Source organism: Pleurodeles waltl, chromosome 12 (assembly GCF_031143425.1).
Source record: "Pleurodeles waltl isolate 20211129_DDA chromosome 12, aPleWal1.hap1.20221129, whole genome shotgun sequence".
NCBI lineage: Eukaryota > Metazoa > Chordata > Amphibia > Caudata > Salamandridae > Pleurodeles > Pleurodeles waltl.
This window is the reverse complement of record NC_090451.1, coordinates 657,321,334-657,344,870: the sequence shown is the minus strand read 5'-3', so window position 1 is coordinate 657,344,870 and position 23,537 is coordinate 657,321,334. Positions and strand designations below refer to the sequence as shown.

The following is a 23,537-nucleotide window of genomic DNA, read 5'->3' as shown; positions in this document are numbered from 1 at the left end:
TGTAATGAAAGCACCAAATAAGTTTAGGGAGCGTGGGAGAGAGAGGTTTGATAGTTATGCAGATAGATAGATAAAATACCATTTAATTTACTAGATTCTGACATTACTGCAACTTACTCCTCTGAATAACCACTTCTTCACCGGGCTAAAGTGCATTCCGCTGAGGTCTGAGACACTAAACTCTCTTCCCTCCCTTAGACGTTTTAGACCCGCTACAGACACTCCAAGCGGGTAGGGTTACTGATGCCTCTTTATACGGTAACATAGGTTAGTTGAAAGGAGATGCAAGCTCCATTATTGATGAGCACTGGCAGTATCAACTGGTCTTCAGATCCTTCTTGTCATGAACATTCTTAGCTTAAGGGACAATCATGAAAGAAGGGGGGGTGTTGTCCAAAACCTGACTGCTGGGCCATCAGACAAGATCTTTGGGTCCCACCCCAACCGATACTCGAAAAATCTTTTATACCCTCGAACATGGGGTTGGTCACCCAATACTTCAATGAAGGACCATAAAAACGACATGTAGACAGAAGTAACTTATGATGGTAGATCAATGACACAGCATTGGAATAGATACCAGTACAAATACTACTCAATTTAGTGGCAATTTATTTCTTGTCCACAATACGATGAAAGGCTGAAATGATTCTGCCAAGATTCAAACTCCGACCCATAGAATGCAACACACTAGTGCTGTGTACCAGCCTGCAACAGTCCTGCAGGCACAAAGATTAAACCGATTTGGCCACCTGTGAGATATGTAGCAGAAATAATCTTCCATTGTACCATGGCTATAGGACAAACTCGTTCCCAGTGGTCTTCACACTGAGACCGGAAAGCCACCTTTAAGTCCACTTCTGTGGTTCGCTTCTCAGATGAACGACTTCCACTGGGAGCCGTGATTGCTAGGGACACAGGACACAAAACTTTGGGTACTTGCCATGGCTGTGGTCTTAGAACCTAGTGCCCAGTTCATTGTGATGTCAGGCCCAGAGCAGGCCTGTGGGCAGTATCTCTGGAAAGCCTGAATAGGACTTGCCTCCCATTTTAATTCTCTTTGTAGGTGTAATGATGAAAGTCCAGGTTGAGGGGTGGGGGGTATCACTGCATCGTGCAAAGTGTCTCGGTTCTAGAGGAGCACCACAGCCCATCGTGACATGATTGGCTCGTTTTTTGACACTCAAGGCCTCTTGCCATTCCATAAAAATATTACTTTGCTTTTTTTATTTTTATTTTAAGGAGGGGCAGTCCTCGTCCATCCTCTGCTAAACGTGTGACTCAGTGATGTGGCAAGCTTGGCCATGCTGAGCACGTAGTCCGCCCACGGGAACGTTCTGACTTCTTGTAAAAATGTGGAAGGAAGTCTTTGTGGTGAAACAGACAAGGGTGTCAACAGGGTTTGGAGTCGTAAGGATTCTTCTTGTATCCTGAGCTTATAGGAAGATGGCAAGAGATATTCCCAAATACCCAAGGGTGTTGTGGCCTATTAAGAGGTCATACGTATTACGGAGTGATCGTGCCTCTGGAAGGGTGGTAGGTTGCCTGACTGTGCCCTACATGTATCAGGTCTTTCGGTTATATGGATAGCATCATATGGGTGCAAATGTGAGCTAACCTTAACTGGCATTCAGAGGCAGGCTCAAGCCTAACCAGAGCTAGGGCCCTTTCAAAAACAGTCAAGTTATACAGGCGAATAACACAAAACTTACTCAGGATATCCTGTCTTAATAGATAAAACAAACACTGAAAACACAAATATTAAAAATGTCATATTAAAAATACCTTTTCTTAAAAGTTTATGTTCAAACCCAAAAATAGTACATTTTAAGAGCAAGACAAGAACAATGTGTGAATGACTCTCCCTGTTCCATGAGCGTTTGAGGTGCACCAGCCGTTCGAACATTATCATCTCAGGATCCCAGGATGGTAACTAGATGTGGACCTCTTGTACTACGCATTAAGGCAGTGATGGGTGGGGTGGAGGGACTAGTAGTAGGGGAATGCTCTGCTAGTGTTTGGGCAAAATCTAGATTATGGGCGATTCCCACAGCTTGGACGCCACTTCTGGTTGACATGACTTGGAGACGTAGCCTCAATGATGTATTTTTTAATGTTGAAGTTTTACATTTAAAATAATATTCCAATGAGAAATGACAACGATCAACAGGTTAACTAGCTTTGAATTCCACATTTGTGTTTGATTTGTCATGTGTCTCGGAACACATTACAACAAACAAGCACTAGCAAAACCAGTGCATCTTGCTTTGATAATGCAGTTGCCAAGCTAGTGGCTTTGTCAATACTTGTTTCTTAAGCAATGTTGAAAAAAGGAGGGGGGGGAATCAAAATGCCAAGGGGGAATTTCGATGCACTGGAGGCCATCTTGGAATGCTTTTTGTTTGAGAAAACCCAATCCAGGACGGCTGGCAATGTATCATGATGATTGCGCACACATGGGCCACCATCTAAATATGGACGCTTACAAAGAAAACCATTCTAAGATGGCCCCCAGTGCATTTGCATGGGTAGTGATATATTTATACATGAGATTGAGACATTAGCAGCTTTTTTGTGTTTAGGTTTAATTTGCCATTTGAAGATGCCAATGACCACTTTCGAGTGGTAAAATCATAAAGCAAAAACACTATGCAGAAGAACAAAAAATAAAGTGAGGGGAGCGTCTCTAGCATGGAGCTTCCTCGCCTGTAGAGGGAAAAAAACCTTTTTTTTTTTTCTTTTTTTTTAAAGCAACGGAAATGAAAAAATACTCTAGTAATGATTATGAAGGTATGATGGTTGAGTGGGGATGGGAGCAAGTAGCAGGGATGTGAAGGAAAATGATCTGATGTGGGACAACAGCTCCCTTAGAAACTTAGGGTTTTTCCCTACTAATGAAAAATGTAAACTAAAGTAGAAAAGTGTATCGGAGCAACACATGAACTAAGGTAGGAATAAAGAGTCTGAATGTGAGTAGAAACGAGCTGGCCAAGGCTGAGCTGAACTCCAACGGAGTTCCAAAAATAAAATAAAAGAAAAAACTGTTTTCTAATATAAGCAGTGGAAGGATACACGTCATCCATCCAAAAGGATAATTATGAAGCTTTGTGCCAGGAGAGGGAGAAACACCAGAACAGGAAGGGAAGCTTTTTAATAAGAAGTATGCAATTCAGAGTTATAAAAAAAATCCATCCAATTATAATCTGTTGGGTGCTACAAAGCCCATTCTAAGTTTTTGTGTTCTAATCAATAGGCAGGACCACTGAAACTACGCGATTTTGTAGCTGCAGTATTTTCCACATAATTATGGATTTGCTGCATTTGCCTCCTAATCTGTCACCTGCTTCACAAACTGCAGATTTGAACAAAAACTATTTGTTTTTAACTCATACGGATCAAAAGTTACTCAAAATGCTGCAACATGTGCTGCCACGTAGTGGAAAGCCCTTCCCAAAGGTTAAATGGTCACCTGTCTGATGTTTATTGCTATCTTTGGTTGTTAAACTGATATTAATGAGGCGAAGCGCTTTTCCAGACAATGTTAGCAAGTGTAACAAGAATTTGCAATGCAATGGGTCTCGCGTCTGCCCAACTTAGAGCTATTAGCTTTGTAAATTCCTAACTGGACTTTTCTTGCTACATAAATTGAAAATAAAACAGTTGACATAAGCAAGCCGATTCAAAGCGCCATGGCCGCCTTGAGCGCGTACGAGAGACACAAAAGGAAGGAAGTTTGCTGGCAGTCAAATGTATCGGCAAATGTGTAATTGTCCATGTAAGAGGGTTGATGGCAAAGCCGGTAACAAAACTGCCCCAAGGAGTGACGAACGTAAAGCATTTACCAATGATAACAAAGGATTTTTGAAAGGCAAGCCCATGAATGAGTGATAGTGATGGGGATGCATAAAAACCCACAGATAGATTACAACAGGCCAGAGCACTTGCGTGTTCGACCTAAATATGAAAAAAATAACTATAAAAAAAATATGTGTCATTACGGTGCACAATTTTCTATTCTTGACGCATAATTTAGGCAATACTTCATCATAATTTGGTCCTCTGCTGCCATGTAATTATTGTAGTCCTGTCAAAAGGTCATCACAATACCAGCTAAAGTTGCCTGTAGGCAAGGCATGCAAAGGTATTATAAATCACTACAGGTGTAGTGAAATGAATCTGTGGTAACATTATCTGAGCTCAGGCAGGGAGGTAAACTACAAATAATGTGTGTGAAATACCAGCCTATTTCACGGTTTAGAGAATAACAAAACCACCAGTTGACGTTTAAACGTGTATTGTTTTACTTCCCTAGTCTCCACGGCTCAAAGCCAAGGTGGGTCTCGAAGGTCTAACAGAACTTGCAACCGCTTCTGGTCTCTCCTCATAGGAGCGGATTACAATTGCACTTCAGTGGAAAGCCCCTTGCACTTGTCATCTACCATGGTATATGAAGGCTCCTTTCTTGACGGCAGAACTGTTTCTAATTGGGGAGCTCCCTATTTGTCACACAAAGGTAAAGTGGCCTTTTTTGCCCCTTGGAATATGGTTGCAACTATGCATGCTAAGGATGCCTCAAATCTTGTGGCAATGGGGAAGCAAACGGAGCAGGTTAATGGTTGCCTTACCCCTCTCTTCAAAATGGAGGGGGCACAAGTGGGTAAACGTGGCCTTGCGCCTCCTGGGAATATGGTGGACACATAAGGTAGGACATCCTGGCCTTGCTCATCATGGGAATGTGGTGGGCACATAGAAAGGGATAAAATGGCCTTGCCGCTCCTGGGAATGTGGTGGACATATGGGGCAGTCTAAGATCACTTTACCCCCTTCCTGGCAATATATTTTGGGCATGCTAGGCAGGTTAAGGTGGCCGTGCCTCTGCTGGGAATGTGGTGGACAAATGGGCAGGATACCATGGCTTTGATCCCCTTCCCCAGAAATGTGGTGGACATAGGGCAGTATAAGATGGGGTCGTACCTGGGAATATGGTGGCCACATAGGGCAGGTTAAGCTGGTTATGTACACCTAGGAATACAGTGGGCATAAATGGCAGCTTAAGATGGCCTCACTTTGCCTGGTAATGGGGGCAGCACACAAAGTTAGACTCACCTCTCATGTGCCTGAGAATGAAGGAAGCACAGAGCATATTCAGGTGGACTTGTCCTTCCTAAGAATGTAACAGGCACATAAGATGGGTTAAGGTGGCTTTACTCCTCTTGGGAATATTGTGGCACACAGAGCCAGTTATGTTAGACTCATCCCTCCTGGAAATATGATGAGCACACAAAGCCAGTTAAGGTTGACTCGCCCCTCCTGGAATCTGTGGGTACACAGGTTACATCGAGGTGGCCTTGCCCTCCTAACACCACCTTAATGCAGCCTCCACTAGAGTACACTTTTTGACAAAAGTTAAGGAGGCATAACCTTTTCTGAGGAAAGGGAGGGCCACAGTCCGGCTAAGAAGGGCTTCGCCTCTACAGAGAATGTGATGGACCACGTGACAGTTTCATCCACTTCATCTATCCAATGCCTCAAACACTGCCTGCACTTCATCCAAACATACATGTCCATCACCTACCTGAAGCTCAACTCAACCTGAACAGAATTCTTATTTGCCAACAACAAATAAGAAGCAACATAAACCTAATTTAATCACATGAACCTTGACCGCTTCAAAATCAAACTTTAACCTAATGCAAAATCCCCTGGATTCACCCTGCACACCAAGCTCTGCACATCCTTGGGGAACACACTGGCAAAAGAACAAAGACGGCCTGGTTTCAGCTCTATGCTAAAGAAAGTGAAACCGTTTTGTTCAGAAAGTGACTTCAGAACTGCTGTTCAAGCACTCTAATTTTTGCATCTGGATAGGGATAACGTCCTTCTCCATGGCCTCCGAGACTCCACCATGGCATCCGTTAAGGGCATCCACCATGCCTCAGCACATTTCATCCGGGGCCTGAAATAATATCAACACATCACCCCCAACCTGATGGAGCTTCACTGGCTCCCCTTGCCAGTCTGCACCTGCTTTAAAACCAGCTGAAATACTTACAAAGCTATCACAAAAAGCACCCCAGCTTATCTTGCAGTCAAGTTCACCATCCCTGGCAGATTTCTGCACATCCACTGCCAGGACACCATCAGACCACAGACTAAGAAGTGCAAAGAAACAGAAAAAAACAAGGCAGCAGCCTTTTCTATCTCTGAACCCAGGGTATGGAAAAGCATCCACGTATCCATCAGGACTGTCCCAAAGAATTTTCAAAATTAGAAACAAGTTGGAGATGCACCTCTTTAAAGAAGATTACATCTCAATGGATTAACTGTCCATAGCCCATGACCCTTGCCTATTGCTCACTGCCTTTATGCTGGTCTTTGGCCGCTGCCTTTTGGCTACATGTGTGCCATAAAAATACCATGTACATATATACAGAGCAAGTATCTATTTAAAATGAAGTGAGGGACAGTGCAGGGTATGTACTGGTGGCCTCGCCCCTCCTATGAATTTGACAGGTGCACAGGGCCCATTAAGGTAGTCTTGCACTGACTGGGAATGTGGTGGGTACACAGGGGCATATTAGGCCATCCAGCAGTGAGAAAAGAACAGTTTTCTTTACCCGGTCCTGCAGCACTTACAAACAATAGAATTCTAGCTTATTTCTATGATTGATTACGTCTGCTTGGGTTTTGAGACACAATTTAACATCATTCACTGGCGTGCCCCAACCCCCCAGGGAGAATATGATGGGCGCCCACAGAGAAGACTAAGATGGCCTCGCCCCTCCTGGGAATGTGGTGGGCGCACAGGGCAGGTTAAGCCTGCCTCGCCTCTCTTGAGGAAGTGGTGGGCACATTGTTAGTTCAGCGGCCTCGCCCTCCTCGGGAATGAGGGGACAAGTCTTTGGGAGAGCTGGCCGAACCTGTCTAGCCAGGAGAAGTCGAGACCACGATTCACAATGTTCAGTATGCATGCCTGGGCAGAGACACCCGGTTCTCTCTCCCACACCCCGGGGGTGCAGGCAATGGCAGGTGTCCAATAGAGCGCTGCCCAGGCTGCAGTGGTGGTGAGCGGCAAGGTGCTTGGGAGGGCTGTACTCGGGCTCTAGTGGCAGACAAACACAAGTGGAGCCTTCTGCCCCACTCTCTAGGCATGAAGTGGCCCCTACCCTGCATTTCCCCAATGAGTTTGCCACAGATCTGATCCTCCCCACCCCTACTAAGGGAAGGCTCTATGCCTTTACTGGCTTCCTCCAGTACCCCAAGGCTCCAGGTAGATATAAAACAAAATAGTAGAGGGACATGGAGGTTTTAAATTGGTTCAGTGCACATCCTCCCAGAGTCTAAGTCTAAATAAATAAGGTACACTGTTCCACAGGGAAAAACCACAGGTCAAGGGGGCACTCTATGAGTAGAAGACAGAGCTCTCACATACCCAAAGGGTGTCATGCTTCATCATAGGGCCTGCTCCTCGTCAGGCTGGCGCTGCATTGTCCAACAGGCCCCTCAAGGGGGCTCTTTGCCAGAGATCTTTTTAGACTGTAAGCTGTGGTTAAACTTAGGAGTGGATTCAGACCTATGAGGAGAGATGGGAAGCTGGAGGAGTTGGTGAAAATTAGCTCTGAACCCTACCAACTCTATGTTTATTCAATGCGTGGGGTCTAGGTCAAGGCTAAAAACCAGGGGAGTGGGAGAGGAGATAAAGTTCCTCCACTCTACCAACAAGAAGACAGAAAAAAAGGAAAAGGAAGAATTACTCCTTGTCCTAGAATATGGTCGACATGTTTTACGCCCTATTTGTCCAAGCAGATCAAGTGGTGTTCCCTCAAGACCAAAACACAAGACAACTTGTAAGCTTCACTAATGAACTCAATGGTGTGAGGTAAGTGGCAGGAAAGTAACTTACATAAAGAGCTGTACAAAAGAACATAGACAGGGTTAGCCCCTTCTCTATTCGAGGATGGACCCTTTGGGACAATGCGACCCAAGGCAGAACTACCACGGCCAGTAGCCTTGTGGAGTCCCTACGCCGAGACCTACCCTGCGGCTGCAAACCCAGAAGTCCCAGTAGATATATCCTAACTCAGTTTAACCTTTTTTTAGAGCTCCTCCTCCACTGGAATCAAACATTTTTTGCAGAACCAGGTAGAGAGATCCACTTGACCACAAGTCAGCCAAACTCCATTTGCTTCTAGATGGCCTGGATTTTTTAACTATGAGATATAATAGAGACATGGCCACAGCCTCATTACACTCCCTTTGGCAAGTCACAAGGAAAAGGGAGAAGTTGTGATGGCAACACATGTCGGCGCTCTATGGTCGTCTGTGGAAAAGGTATCCTGCATTAGACCAGGTTCTGCCACTACCCAAATTTAGAATTTGGCTATAACTAGAGGGGATCTTTATGACCATAAAATGAATAGAAACAGAAAACAAAGAAGTGCTTAGGAGGCAATTACCAGAGTGACCAAGAAATTAAACTAAAAAGAGGGACCCACAAAGGAGCTCTCAGGACACCGGTGGCCACAGTCTTCACCTTCATCCAGCAACTCGAACAAGAGTGTATTATTCTATGATCAGTCACTAACAAATAGTTGTCAACCCAGGACAGATTACACTGCGCTCCCTCATCGATGAATATAGCTTATACCATGTAGGGCCGGCTGGAAAACAGATAGCTTGGATAGATTTGCAGTTCTGATCTGCTGCAAGAAGGGGACATGAAGCCTGCTTGCTGATCTTATATACAGGAACATGGGAAGATTTAATGGATGAGTATGGTCTAAAGAGATATAAGCAGATAGATTGGGCCTGCGATTACTTGTCTTTAGAAAATGCTAAACTGCCTGGTCCAGAGGGACTTCTTCAGACAAATGGGCACAATGAAAGGGCATGGGTGTACCTGTTCTCTGAACAAGAGCCTAAACCTAGAAGAGATTCTGGAAGATACTGGTGAGATGGTGTACCCTAATGAGTATGGAGATGGTGTGTAGTGTTGACTGGCATAATGTATGTTCTATTACATGGTTTAGATCGGATGCCCAATTGGGTCATGCGATATCCTAATGGATGGAGAGAGGACATGGCTAAATGAGCTGGGAGATTTAAGTCCCACTGAGCTGTGAGATAGTATGCCCTACTGAGCAAAGGACCCACCACATACACTCCTAATTCAAGAAGGGATATACTATACAATGTCTGAGGTGGACAGAAGGTTATCAGGTAAACTTTATAACAAAAACATTTTAAAACAAACATTTGCAATGCAATAGGTTTTGCATTTTCTTGAGTTAGTGCTAATGGCATTGTAAATTCATAATTGGACTTTTCTTGCCACATAAACTGATCAACGCTGCCTCATAATTTTGTCTTTTCCCGCCATATAATTCTAGTGGCCCAGCATTTAACTAAACCACTTCCATTTACCTTCTACCTCTATCTTAAAACATAAACAATTATCATAAAAACCTTTATCAGAAATAAACTTTTGGCATTAGAGTGTAATGCTCAAAACACCATAACAAAAAATATCATTTGGGACAGGTTTGAAGGTGAAAGGAAAGAGGGAGTCAGGAGTAAAGATGGAGAGGACAAGTGGCCTAGTAACAGTGTCATGGGCCCTGGAGTAAGAAAGGAAAATGGTTGACTGGAATTTTGGTAGGAAAACAGCGCAGTAATTAGAGTTGAGTGAGGTTCGTAGGTCTTTGACCCCTGTGCCACTGCACCTGTTGCTCCATTGATAACTAGGCCTCAAGAGAGAAAGCGGATGGGGCAGAAAAAGAGAAGTGAAAGGAATACAACAGACAAAAGGAAGAAAGAGAATGGGGTCACAAAGAAATAACAGAATGAAGGGAAAGAAAGAACGAGAAAATTTAAGCACAACTAAGAGGAGAAAAAGAGCAAACTTGTGAGACAAAAGAAAAAAGGGAAGGAAGCTAGCGAACAAAAGATAAAGAGGAAAAAATAATGAAAGAAGTGGGGAAAGAAAGAGAAAAATGAACATTAGAGAAAAAAGAGAGATGGTGAGAGAAAGGTGCAGCGAAAGAACCAGGGCATGTACGTACTGACAGATTTTCCAGAGACACAGAATGGGAAAACAACTTTGACACTTCGAGTCCCAACAAGTAACTTGTGGCTTCCACATACAGACGGGAAAAGAGGGATTGGTAGTAAAATGTGAATTGAAAAATAAAGATAAGAAAAACACCAAAGGAAGGAAGAAAGATCTTTCAAAAAATAAAGGACGCCTACTGAGTCAAGGTAAAGAGCAAATATAAAAGACAAAGAAAGAATGAAGGAGAGAGAAAAAATAAACGCCTGATGAAGGTGGGGTTCCTGGCACTGGTACAGCTGAGGGGTTTGGAGTATGTGAACTGAGGTGCACTGATGGAGCTGTGCCCAGGGTCCCAGTACTGGAGCAGCAGAGTGTACTGAGTGTGAGAACTGAGGTGCTCTGGCAGACAGCATGTGTGGGGTTCCTGGCACGGCTGAGGGGCTTGGAGTGCGTGAACTGAGGTGCACTGATGGAGCTACGCCTGAGGTCCCAGTGCTGGAGCAGCAGAGTGTACTGACTGCAAGAACTGAGGTGCTCTGGCAGACAACGTGTATGGGGTTTCTGGCACTGGCACGGCTGAGGGGCTTGGAAAGTGTGATCTGAAGTGCACTGATGGAGCTGAACCCGAGGTCCCAGTATTGGAGCAGCAGAGTGTACTGACTCCGAGAACTGAGGTATTCTGGCAGACAGCGTGTGTGGACGTCCGGGTACTGGCATGGCTGAGGGCCTGGAGTGTGGGAACTGAGGTGCACTGATGGAGTTACATCTGAGGTCCCAGTTCTGGAGCAGCGGTGTGTACTGAATGAAAGAACGGAGGTGTTCTTGGCAGACAGCGTGTGCGGGGCTCCTGGTACTGGCACGGCTGAGGGCTTGAAGTGTGTGAACCGAGGTGCACTGATGGAGCTGAACCCGAGGTCCCAGTACTGGAGCAGCAAAGTGTACTGACTGCAAGAACTGAGGTGCTCTGGCAGACAGCGTGAGTGGGGTTCCTGGCACTGGCACGGCTGAGGGGCTTGGAGTGTGTGAAATGAAGTGCATTGATGGAGCTACGCTTGAGGTCCCAGTACTGGAGCAGCAGAGTGTACTGACTGGAAGAACTGTGGTGCTCTGGCAGACAGCATGTTTGGGGTTCCTGGCATGGCTGAGGGGCTTGGAGTGTGAGAACTGTGGTGCTCTGGCAGACGGCATGTGTGGGGTTCCCGGCACGGCTGAGGGGCTTGAAGTGTGTGAACTGAGGTGCTCTGGCAGACAGCGTGTGTGGGGTTCCTGGCACTGGTATGGCTGAGGGGCTTGGAGTATGTGAACTGAGGTGCACAGATGGAGTTACGCCGGAGGTCCCAGTACTGGAGCAGCAGAGTGTACTGACTGGAAGAAATGAGGTGCTCTGGCTGAAAGTGTGTCTGGGGTTGCAGGCACTAGCACGTCTGAGGGACTTGGAGTGTGTGAACTGAGGAGCACTGATGGAGCTGCACCTGAGGTCCCAGTACTGGGACAGCAGAGTGTACTGACTGGAAGAACTGAGGTGCTGTGGCAGACAGCGTGTGTGGGGTTCCAGGCACTGGTACGGCTGAAGGGCTTGGGGTGTATAAACTAAGGTGCACTGATGGAGCTACACCTGAGGTCTCAGTACTGGAGCAGCAGAGAGTACTGACTGGAAGAACTGAGGTGCTCTGGCAGACAGTGTGAGTGGGGTTCCTGGTACTGGCACGGCTGAGGGTTTGGAGCGTGTGAACTGAGATGCACCGATGGAGCTGCGAATGGGATCCCAGTGTGGAGCAGAAGTGGGCACTGTCTCTAAGGATTGCGGATCTCTGGTAAAGTTTGTAAAGAAAATACAGGCCAAGGAAGGGCGGGAGCCAGGCAGCTGAGAGATGGTTTAGACAGCCCACAAAGACCAAATGAGACCAAGATAACAGCCTGATTTATACCCTTGTTTATAGCTAAGCTCAGAGCAAGATTTCTCTACAAATCAAAAGGGAAACTTCCCTGAACAGGAGCAGGAAACAAAGTTTAAAAAAAATCCCCTACAGACTTGATAAACAGGACAAAGCGTATTTATACAGTAGTTGGTCCATGCTCACACACAGAAGAAGGAGGGACAAAGAGGCATGACTGACCACTAGCAAGCAAGGATTTTTAAATGACCCTGCAACGAACAAATGAAATAGCTGGAAGCCCACAGAAGACGTGTACTTAAAAGTAGACAAGAGGTCGTACGCTTAACCTAAAAATTACTGCCTTTGTATGCACACACTAGTGGCCATTTTTGAATTTTTACAGAAATATTTGAAGATGGTAGCTCAGGCATGCGTGTACAAGCGGCTGTCATTGAATATTTGTGTATTAAAGTTGTACAGAAATATTTGAAGATGGCTCTTGATGCACAAGCGGGTGCATGCACATGTGGCCATTTATGGATTAGTAGGAGGCCAGCTGAAAGACAGCCACCTTTGAATGGAATTAAAACCGTTCAGAAATGTCATATGCGTGCATAAAACAAGAGGCATCAAGGGCCCTGTGGAGGTGTTTCGAGAGCTGCCAAGTACTCGCAGAATAATTTTTAAAATGTAATAAATAATAATTTTAAAAAAACACACATCAACCGTCAAGGTGGTGGGGGGTCAGCTTTTCAGGAGTAAGTCCACTTTGTGCACAAGCACAATGCTGCCACAAGAACACTGACCATTGGTGAATGCTGTGGTGGGCGGGCGAAAAACATGAATGACATAAAAAGAACAAATGAAAGTGCCGCCTGAAACCCCCTGCTAGTCAAAGGTGTTGGTCAACACCAGGCTAAGAAATATTGATAAAAAGTAATTTTTTCACTAAATGATATACAAAATCTGGAATAATTTATTAAAAGCAAAGGAAGATTAACTGCCAAAAAAGACCTCAGCCACTGAGATGGTCGTCGGATAACTTCGCCAAGACTATAACAACAAAAAAACTCTTTCTGTAATGTATATGACAAAGGCACGATCCTTAGATTTCTTGCTTTTGCCTTTTTTATTTTGATCTTTTTTTTTCTTCATTTTGCACATTTCCCCTGCCCCCCTCTTTTCATATTTTCTTCCTGTGGGCGTAAATTGCAAGAATCGCCCCCGTTTACAGTCACAGATTACTAACAGCGCTAACCAGGCATCCTCTTTCGTATCTCGGCGACATAATATGGCGAGTGAAAAAGGACGCTGGTGCGCATCTTAAGATCAACAAGCGATGGATGCTCCGAACAAGCACTTTCATATGGACTCTATTTTTTTTTTTTTTGTTCAAGGCGCTTCTAGGCGCTTCAAAACCAAGTTGAGACATCCTGGACTTCAAAGCAATATGGTGAAGGCCCGACGCCGCATCTGTGGCCAGAGGTCAAGTTAGGACTTTAAATAAGAGACTGTACAGCCCGATATGTATTTCTGGATGGTTGAAGGATATAAGATTTAGAACAATGGCCTCCTTCGGCAGCTGGATGCTTCCTCTGGTGTATTGACTGCCATCTTTCTTGTCAATGTCAATAACTTTCAGCCTACATAAGCCCTTCACCCTCATCTCTCAGGCTTAGGCCTGTAGTGCTAACTTAACTCACGGTCTTCATTACAATAAGCATTGGCAAAGGAAGCAGGTCAGGCCGGATCAAGCAGGCAATGGTTTACGTATTTTATTATTATTTTTGCAACCACTTTCATAGACATTTAATGATTACATGTTTAAAAAAAAAAAATAAAAAAAAAAATAATGACACCTCCTAAAAGTGGTAGGCAAATGCTTTGAAAAGAATAAAATAAAAAGTGAACATGCGCACTGCTTGTCCCACCAACTCTCCCACTGAAGTGCACTATATTTTGGTGGAAATGACCCTGTGATCAGGATAAATGCCGACACTAGGTGCACTACGGGGAAGGACTACAGTGTATGACCACCTACTGGCCCATGCTATATCCTAAGGTGGGCTGGAAGGAAACGCGGATGGAAACTGAAAGGGCAACGGATGAAGAGAGACAATCTAAAGCCCTTTGTATGCACTTGTAGGTATTTTTGTATTTATGATTTTGTTTGGTACATTGAGCTAGCAAACCTTTTAAAGCCGTTTCTGGGCCAGACCTAACATTGAGCAGATAATCGTGGTACACTCATATTGTCTCAAAGGAAAGGTGCCTCAAAAAATGAATCCTACACTTGTGCCCTTTGTAGTCTCTGACTTATACATCAATCACTTTCTTAGTGTTGTACCCCCCCATAATGCTTCAGTCTAAATATGGGACTGAGCTGTGTGTTATTAGAATACTGAGAGCTCCACTGCAACAAATGCAATGCCTTGCGGCCTACAGCTCAGGAAGAGGGCCTTTACCAACCATTACCGCCCTCGGCTAGTGGCTATAATGCTCTAATAAAAACCAGAAAGGCTAGGTTGGGATCCATGGGGGCAGCGGGGAAGACATTCAATTGGGACCACTTGGTGATGGCAGGCTTGGGAGCACAGCAAAAGGTGCACAGCCTTAAACTTTCCCCGCAGAAGGCTTGCGCAGGTACAAATAGCGGCTTCTGAGAGCTACGTTAGAACGAATGCACAAATATACATTTCTTAGTGCAGCCCCCCCGCCTACAGTACTGGCCATGATAATCATGTTGGGAACAGCTTCGATGACAATGCCCTCAAGAAATGAACTTGGATCCAAATATCAATTCAGTCTACTCTTTGTCTACTGTTTCACCTAGCTATATGACCTTACCTTCAGACCCACCTTTCTCAACTTCATGCGGGCCCCCCAAAGGAATAAAGGGGTGGCGCTGGGCGGTCAGTGGTAGTCTTGGGGACAGCGCAGCCTAGTGTCAAACTGGGGGATTTCCCAAGAGCACCCTTGTCTCAGAGAGGCTGGAAGGGGCAAGGCAGCGTCTGGCCCCTTTGCTGTGCGATGCCAGGCAGGGCTAAGACTGAGCCAGCTGTATGTTCGGATCCCAGGTGGGGCTGAGCAAGACCCAAAGACGTCACGCGTAAAATGTCTACAATATGGTTTAAAAAGAACAAAATCTGCTCTTGTAAAATGCACCCCTGAGAGGCTGCAATAAAGACTCTATAAATTACCAGGACAGAAGCAACCATATTGGAAATGTCGACTGGGCGAAGACAGGAAGGTACATAGCTAGCGGACTTTGTAGGTGTAGGGTAAACTGGGGACAAAAAAAGTGTGTGTCAAAGCATGAGCTGGCATCGGTCTCCACCGCTTGCACGGGTAGAGGCAGCTCGCCCATGCAAGCCAACCAGGCCATCTCCAAAGGTTGTCAGGTCAAGAGCCAGATTCGAATAAAAACAGCAAAGTAAAAAAAAAAGCAAATAGAAAAATTAAATAGGTTTGCAGGTTATATGGTTCGCCTCAAACATCACGTGCTTGGTGTTACTCTATGGCCGACCTTTTCTTAAAAAATGAAAATACAAAATAAAGGAGAGGCAGTCTTAGGAGCACCGAAGTACGGCCTTGCAGACCATCCCAACGACTGCGCTGCCCCATAAAGGGTTGTGCGGGCACACCCTGTGTCGATCATCGCCAAACACTGCAATTCTGCACGTCTGTAACCAATATACTTTCTTTGCACGTCGTAAAACACAGAATTCAGCGTGTTTACAGTTTTAAAAACCTGTTTCTGTCAGCATAACTACAGCAAAAGCCACTGAATTTCAAACCGCAGTAGACGGATTACTTGCTTTAAACACTTCAGAAGCAAAACCAATCTTCAAACAATACTTTTCAACGAAGTGGTGCATACACAATGCAAACACAACCAATAGAATTTGAGTTCCACAAGGACAACCACCCTAACGCTATTTTATTTTTTTCTATAGTGCTTTGAATTTTCTAAGCGTGTTAGCTAGGCTGATTGTTTTTAGGTTGTTGCTGAGAAGCTTATAATAGTTGAAAGCAATTGATCGGTAACACAGACTTCACTCACTTATTATTTACACGGAGAATTCTTAGCATTAGTCTAATATAAGCCTGTACCTAGAAAACAATATCTAACAATGCAAAAATGGGCAACATACACTGGTTTACAGGTTGAACTAAGTAAATATTCACAACTTTTCAAGTATATCAAGATATTAATGGCTATATGTATACAAAGTATTACGCTTCTCTCTCACTGAAATTTTCACATTGAAATAAAACTTGTAAATACCCTCAAATCATTCTAGAGTGTAGGAAAATAGTGGAGTATTAAGACAAAAAAACAAAAAGGTTAGAGGAAAAAAAAAAGGGTTCCCCTCCGTGTCTAAGAAAAGTCTGCTTTTTCCACTCTTCCGTTGTGAAAATTCACATTCGGCAGCATTCAGGGCAGGACTCAGTGAACATGTTTTTTAAGGATTGAGAGTGGACAGGTGCTAGAGGCGGAAACTGCAGGGTCTCTGGTGGGATCTCGACAGGTGCGCCAGTGAAGGGGGGTGATTAGGATGCGGAAGGCAGAAAAGTCAACAGCTGGAGCGTGATGTAAGAATGAGCCAGAAAAAAAGATGAGGGAATTGGGATTCCCAGAGCTGGACAGCCAATGGTTACCATCTATTGCAACAGCTCAGCGACTGGGGGCGCGTGCGGTCCAATGGGGAGGACAAGTATGGCGGGTCGGCCAGAGCAGCACGAGCAAACTACACGAGTCAATTACTTCAGGCATCTTGTAGTGTAGAACTAGAATGCTTGTAGCATGTGCACGATGCACACTAAGATAGGAGTTTCCAGTTATAACAAATAGGGTAAGTTTGGGGAATGGAGGATTTGGATTGGTTAGCTTTCTACTAGATAAACAAGAGCCAGTGTCGGCTTGTTGGTTCGTCGATGGGTGTGGACGAACAAGGGGCAGGACAAGGTATGATGAAAACTTCTGTCTGGGTTGATAAAGCATTTAAGTTGATTACATGTAGGCTGGTTCACAGAAAGGTAATTTGTGGGGATCTTGGCAATCTCCCGGTACTCAGTTTTGGGGCAGGGCAGCTTAGGGCAAGACTCAACTTTGTTACCCAACAAACTACCAGTCCATTATAGTAGACTGACAGCAAAAAACACTTTCTAAGCACTGAGTGGAAATTATGTTAGGAACTGCTGAGGATTAAGGATTTTCTGTTAACTGTTGCCCAACCTGACCCGCAGTCACAATCCCCCGTGCGAACATCACCAGTTCTATAATTCATAAGGCTTGAAATACCTAAGTTCTACAATTCAACCAGATATTCACCGAGGGAGGGGTGGAAGGCCGACTGTGGTTTCTCAGAATACGGGTGTCATTTCCAGTTTTCACACAACTGTGTTTGCTCGTTTTCCAAGACTATGCATTGAAGATTTGAAGACTCTGTCATCCTTTCTGTTGTGGTTGGAGGAGAGAAAAGGGGGTTTTCAAAGTCAACAGTTTCCCCTCTTCTTAGAAATGGGGTGCAATGCATGAAAGATAGGAACAAGCTGGTCCGTCAGCAACTTTCCACCCCAGGGCTGCGGAAAGCAAACCCTTGCACTAAAGATGCACAGCGGAGATCAAAGCGACAAAAGATTGTGTGGACCACAGAAGACGTGAGTGGAGGCTGCTTGGTCTGGGCATGACAGAGATTGTATCACAGCCAGGACATGGCCAGTAAAGGTATGGCTACCTAATCACCACACTTCAAAAATAAAAATCTGGGGTGTGAGACAAGTGTCAGTACAATATTGAGAAAACTGTAAAACAAGTACCCTTTCAACAACTTATCAGTGGAGATATTCCTAAGAGTAAAGTGTGGTAAGCACTGTCAGGGTTCAGGCTACGTCACTGAAAAATAGTGTGCACCAAAGGTTGTGTTGGCACTTAGCACCTCTACAGACCTATGTTTGTAATAATTCCAGCACAAGTGGGACCTGTTAAACACTCAGCTAGAACAGGAATGTCTGTGGTTATGCACCCTATCACCACAGACATATAGAAGCCCCCAGAGACAAACATCTGCCCAATCACCAGACCCTGAGCTTGTGCCAGGAAGGGAAGATAGTTCCGGATTTCATGCTTATTTATTCCTCCATTGTAATAGAAAAGGGCCTATAAAACAGCGAGGCTGGCCAATCAAACTACACAAAAGAAACAAGAGCCAACACTATAATTGACTTGGAAAAAATATTATTTACAATGAGAAGGCAAAACCAAATACCTCTCCCTAGTATTAATAAATGAAATTTATCCAGAACAATTGTAATTGAATAACATTTATCGCACACAGAAGAACAAATACAAAAGTGAGCAATTACCTCATATAAAAAAAGTTTTGGGGCACTGCACACACATTACATACACCAAAAACATATGACGATATACAAATTGAAGAACACAAATTGACACACAAAAAAAACTACCTAAAATTCAGGTTCTGCACCAACTTCAGAGAGAGGGAACTCCGAGCCTAACTAATTCGCAACATTTTTAAGGCTGCTCCTTAAAGAGCAGAAAGGCACTGAGGCGCTAATTATAAGTCTTTGTAGTAGCTCAAACAGGAATGATGTAGAATACAAGACAATGCTTTGAATTCTCCCTGAAGGCCATATCTTCTTTAATATCGCTCACCGCTGCACCCTATTGTCGATGCGTTTCAAACCCACTGTATTCAAGGGTTCTCTTCAGGACACAGAACACCAAAACACAACTGGTCAGAAGGAGCTGCCATTTTATGAATGGCTTAACACAAAAGCAGGGGTCTCACGATTTAAGTAGAGGAACACTTCTCGACTTGCTGCACTGAAGTATAAATCACTTTAATTGCTTGTCCTTCTGCTTGCTCACTGTGCATTCGAACCAAAGTTAATCCAGCCATTTGCATTCAGCAAGTCGAGGAGTGTTTCTCTACTTGAATTGTGAGATATAAATGTAACTACCTATTTATATACAGTGCTTATTCAAATCTTAAGACCGTTTCGAATCACTCTCAATTTTGGTACATCAAGGAACAGTCGTTCAACTGGACCAAATGGGGATTTTAGAAAAAGAACTCTAGTTCCAAAGTCTGAAATATTAGCAAAGAGTACATCTCTTCTCCTTAAGGATCCCGTGGAACGATTGTGCCAAAAATCAATGATCAACGATTAATCACCGATCAACAAGAGCAGCCAGTTAAGTATTCTTAATGAGTGCAAGAAATTAAAAGCAACAGATGATGATAAGCAAATTTCTTAGAAATAGTGCCGGGGCGACTACTGGGTGGGACGGGAATGTGCTGCTGGCACACATGACTGCTCCTGCTCATCCCCTCGGTGTGCGCCATCTCCTACTGTTGAACTTAATGTAGCACCAATAAAGACCATCACTGTCCACAGCAGTGAAATGGTCTCTTCGCCATCTTTGAACTTAAACCTGTACCCACTGTTTCTGAAGAAACCAATGCCATCTGTTTCTTCATCTACTATTAGGCCAATCAAAACAAGCAACTCGTGGTAACTAGCGCTGTAAACAGTAATGTTCAACTACATGGCTAGTAACACCTGTTAAGCCCAACCTGGAGAGCATCTATCCAGTGATGGTTAGAATCAGCCTCTAGGCACAATGCTCTCTCAAGTTGACTATTGTTGTCCAGTGCCCGGACCATTTAATCTGCCCTTTCAGGAACACTGCAAATGGAACGCAAACATCCACATCTTATTAAATAACTCTTTATATTAGTGTTCCATTTGTTTTTAGAGTCTCATCTTTCACCTGGTAGGGAACAAAGGTGCTCGCAGATGAAATGATTTGCTAAAGATTGTAGTACAAGACGTAAAGTCACAATCAAACCCAGGTCTCGTGGTTACAAGCCTCTTCCTGTTGTAGGATTAGGTGTAGTGAAAAAAGGCAGTGATGTACCAAACAGGTATCTGCATCATCTGGGTATCGGCGTGCCATGTTATGGCACCGGTTCTCCACCTTCGGAGAAGAGCAGCTCAGAGAAAAATTTACAGCTGCTCGGATCTAAACATATTAACAAAGTCTCACACCCTGAATCCAAGCAAACAGGAAACGCAGTGGGTTTTCAAAAAGGAACAGACACATACCGGCTATGGTAGTGCAATCCATACCTGGTTGAGCAGGTTTTACAGACAAGACGGGTGGCACAGTAAGTGTGTGTGTTTTGTTTAACTAAACGCGCAACATTCACTAGTGCAAACTGGTCTCAATAAGAACCTCTTCTTGCATATTTGATACAGAATAAAGCCAGCAAAGCCGCCAAATGTCAAAAAGTTGAGAAGGTTAAGCACATACCTCTAAGGTCTCGGAAATGGACAAGTCATGGGTGTGAATCCCAATGGGGCCACCTCATTACTATCATTCGAGGTCAACAAATGTTGGATTAATAACAACCTGTTTCTTAAGCCAAGAAGCTACAAATCTAAGGAGGTAGGCGCTGCGGCTAGGTGGGGACCATCAACAAGGTTGTTATTGGTATCGTGCTTTATGCCGCCATAAAGTTGCCTTGGAACCTTAAAGGTTGGAAGGTGCAGAAGACAAAAAGGAGGGACCAGGAGAGATGAAGAGTGGGCTTTCTTAAAACCATGACGTATGAATATATGCGTGAGGTGTATCTTCAGTGTAAATCTCGCCAAAGGGCGTCGAGCACTGTAGAGTGTCAAAGAAAGGCGCAAAGTCAAAAAGTGACCGGAGAGGCGGCAGGTTTGTGGACTGTTAATGCATTGTGAAGCAGTACTTTTTAATGAGGGGTGTCTTCAACGCTTCCCTAAATTGGAGCAGCATTTGGGTGGTCCTGATGGATACTTCAAACTGGCATTCCTGCTCTACCGCAAAGAGCTGCTAATGATCAAAACACATACCAGGAGTTGTCAGGAAACAAATTGTGAGTAAATGTTATCACATGAAGAACTGCAATAATGTAATGCATTGGGACCTGAGTATAGGGCTGTTTAAGTACAAATACCATAAAAGTATGGGAGACCAGGAGGAGAGGAAGGGTTAGTAAACTTTATTAGGGTTGGTTGATAGAGTGCACACACACTCTGTGTTGTGCATTAGCAAAATGTTTATGAAGACTCTTAACTGCTTTGGTGGACTGGTTGGCGTGGAAATAGGGTAGTTACCCTGACTTTCTCTGCCCAACAGTAGCAGCCTCTTAATAATAAAATGTGTTACCAGCCAGCAAATCTTTCACTTTACCTATAGGCTGTGCCACCTCTGGGCAAGATGCATCTTTGTAACCTGGAGCAGAGACCTGATCAGCCTCTCTCCTCATTACTGGGTTGTACCGAGCAGCTACGTCATTTAATTGCATACCAATTACACCTCATTCGCCGCAGATGACTAGGGACGCTGTCCCTGTGCTTGGGTGTGTAGGGAAAATAAAACCAAGACTAGCCATCCTCCTAAAAATGGAATCAGCAGGCCAAGCTTCACTTTACCCAGGTCACCCCCAGATGAAATCTTTCAACAGGAACAGGTGCACACCACTACTTAGTCTCCACCTCTAAATAAAGGCACATAAACATTGTGATGGGCACTTTCGCTGCAGCAATGGATGACAACACCCCTCGCGTGTGCTGTCAGCTTCCATCAAGGTCTCTTTTACTAGAATTAATATTTATTTGTGCGGACACAGCTCAAAATGAAAAGCTTTACAAGAGGTCTGTCAAAATCGGTGCATACCACTTTTTAGGTTGCATCCTACCAGACAAGGCAGCTGTCTAGGTATGTGAAAGACATCTTGGGGAGTTTCTGAAATTTGACGTGGGGATGCATTCCACCCGTCACTTGCCATTGGCTTTGTGGTTTGTAACTCATGTTTTCTTGCTTCCCATTTGCTGGCTTTATTTGTTTTAGACTGTCCACGTTCAGTTTGTCCTGTCTGAAGAAATAGCTGTGTTCACCGAATACTTCCACAAACTCCTTTTCTGTCAGCAGGCCTTTAAATCTTGTCACCTTTGCTGGGCTCTCAAAGACGAGGTTGAATGTCAAGCTGTATTCTGGGCGCCTGGTTATTTTGTTTAAGAAGCCTGCTTGTACCCTTTTTTAAAATTTTATTTTAGACATAGCAGTGGTTCATTTGTAAATAAAAAATGTGCCGGTGCCCAAAGCTCTCATCTGAAACATGCGGCTGCTGCAATTAAATGGGCAAGCACGCAATACAGAGGCAGCTTAATCCTGAAGCCATCTCGGGCCTCTTTAATCCATTTAAAGTCACTCCCTGCTCCTTCAGCTCACTCCTGCAGCTTTCTCCCTTTGTAAAGATTGTTTGTTTTTCTCTTTCTCCATCTTTCCCATATGAGTCTTTTGCTCACAGTATGTGCTTGAGACAGAAAAATAACTGCCGGCCCTCAAAAATAAGTGGTGGTGTCCCTCACCGGCTCAAATTAATCACTGAGACATAGTCATCTCAAAAAGGTATCTTGTTCTTCATCAGCACATTTTTTGTAAGAGTCTTCTTCTTTGCGTCCATTTAGTTTGTGAAACTGCCTTTTAGGAACAAACTACAAAACTGCATTTCAGTCTGTGTCAGCCTAACGTCTGGTAATCTTGGGCAATTTAAACTGTTTATGGCCCATTCACTGTCAAGCACATAACAAGATAATTTCACAGAAAAGAGCCAACCACACTGTAACACAATTTAACAATGCTTGGGTTTCACTTTGATGTGTAAAGCATATCCTTTATTTATAACATATGCTGCAACTTGTTTGGGACAGCTGGCTAAGTTTAAAGGCATTTTTTTTATGAGACCTTTTGTCTTTGTTTACCTAGAAAATTAATATGTATTCCATCTGCAACTGTGCCTTTTTCGAAACACATACATTACTGGATATAAACAACTTCCTCTCTTTACCTTGCAAGCACTAGGGCATAATTATGATGGTGCAGCAGGTACAGTGGCACAGGGGCCAAAAACTCTAGGAAACCCACCAAACACTGATTATTGCTATATGTTACCACTAGGCAAGTGATGCTACTGTGCAGGTACAAGGGCCATGATTTGGAGGGTGCAGCAGGTGCAGTGGCACATGGGTCAAAAGCTCCAGGAAACCCACCTGGTACCGATTATTGCTATATCTTGTCACTGAACAAGAAGGCCCAAGCGCATTTACCTTCCAGGCACTAGGGCCTTGATCTGTATGGTGCAGTAGGTGCAGTAGGTGCAGTGGCACCGGGGCCAAAAGCTCCAGGAAACCCATCGATCACTGATTACGGCTAAATGTTGTCACTGAACAAGCAGTCACAAGAGCAATTACCGTGCAGCCACTAGGGGGCCACAATTTGAATGGTGCAGCAGGTGCAGTGGTACAGAGGCCAAAAGCTGTATGAAACCCACTAAACACCGATTATTGCTATATTTTACCACTAAACAATTAGTCAGGAGTGCATTTTCTATTCTTTTGTAACCATTTCACCCAAAGTAACACATAGCCTAAAGGATCACTGTAATAAATCCTATAACCTATTGGACTTTCCTGTTTACCTACAACTTAGGTTACAATCAGTGCATTTATATAGCACATTTTCACAGTTTTTGTATGCTCCTAAA

At 44.2% G+C, this 23,537-nt stretch overlaps 1 protein-coding gene across 4 annotated transcripts in view; it reads right to left on the bottom strand.

The window, feature by feature from the left end:
* ZBTB7B (zinc finger and BTB domain containing 7B) overlaps positions 1 to 23,537 on the bottom strand; it is a 122,977-nt gene that overhangs the window by 29,540 nt on the left and 69,900 nt on the right. The window lies entirely within an intron of this gene.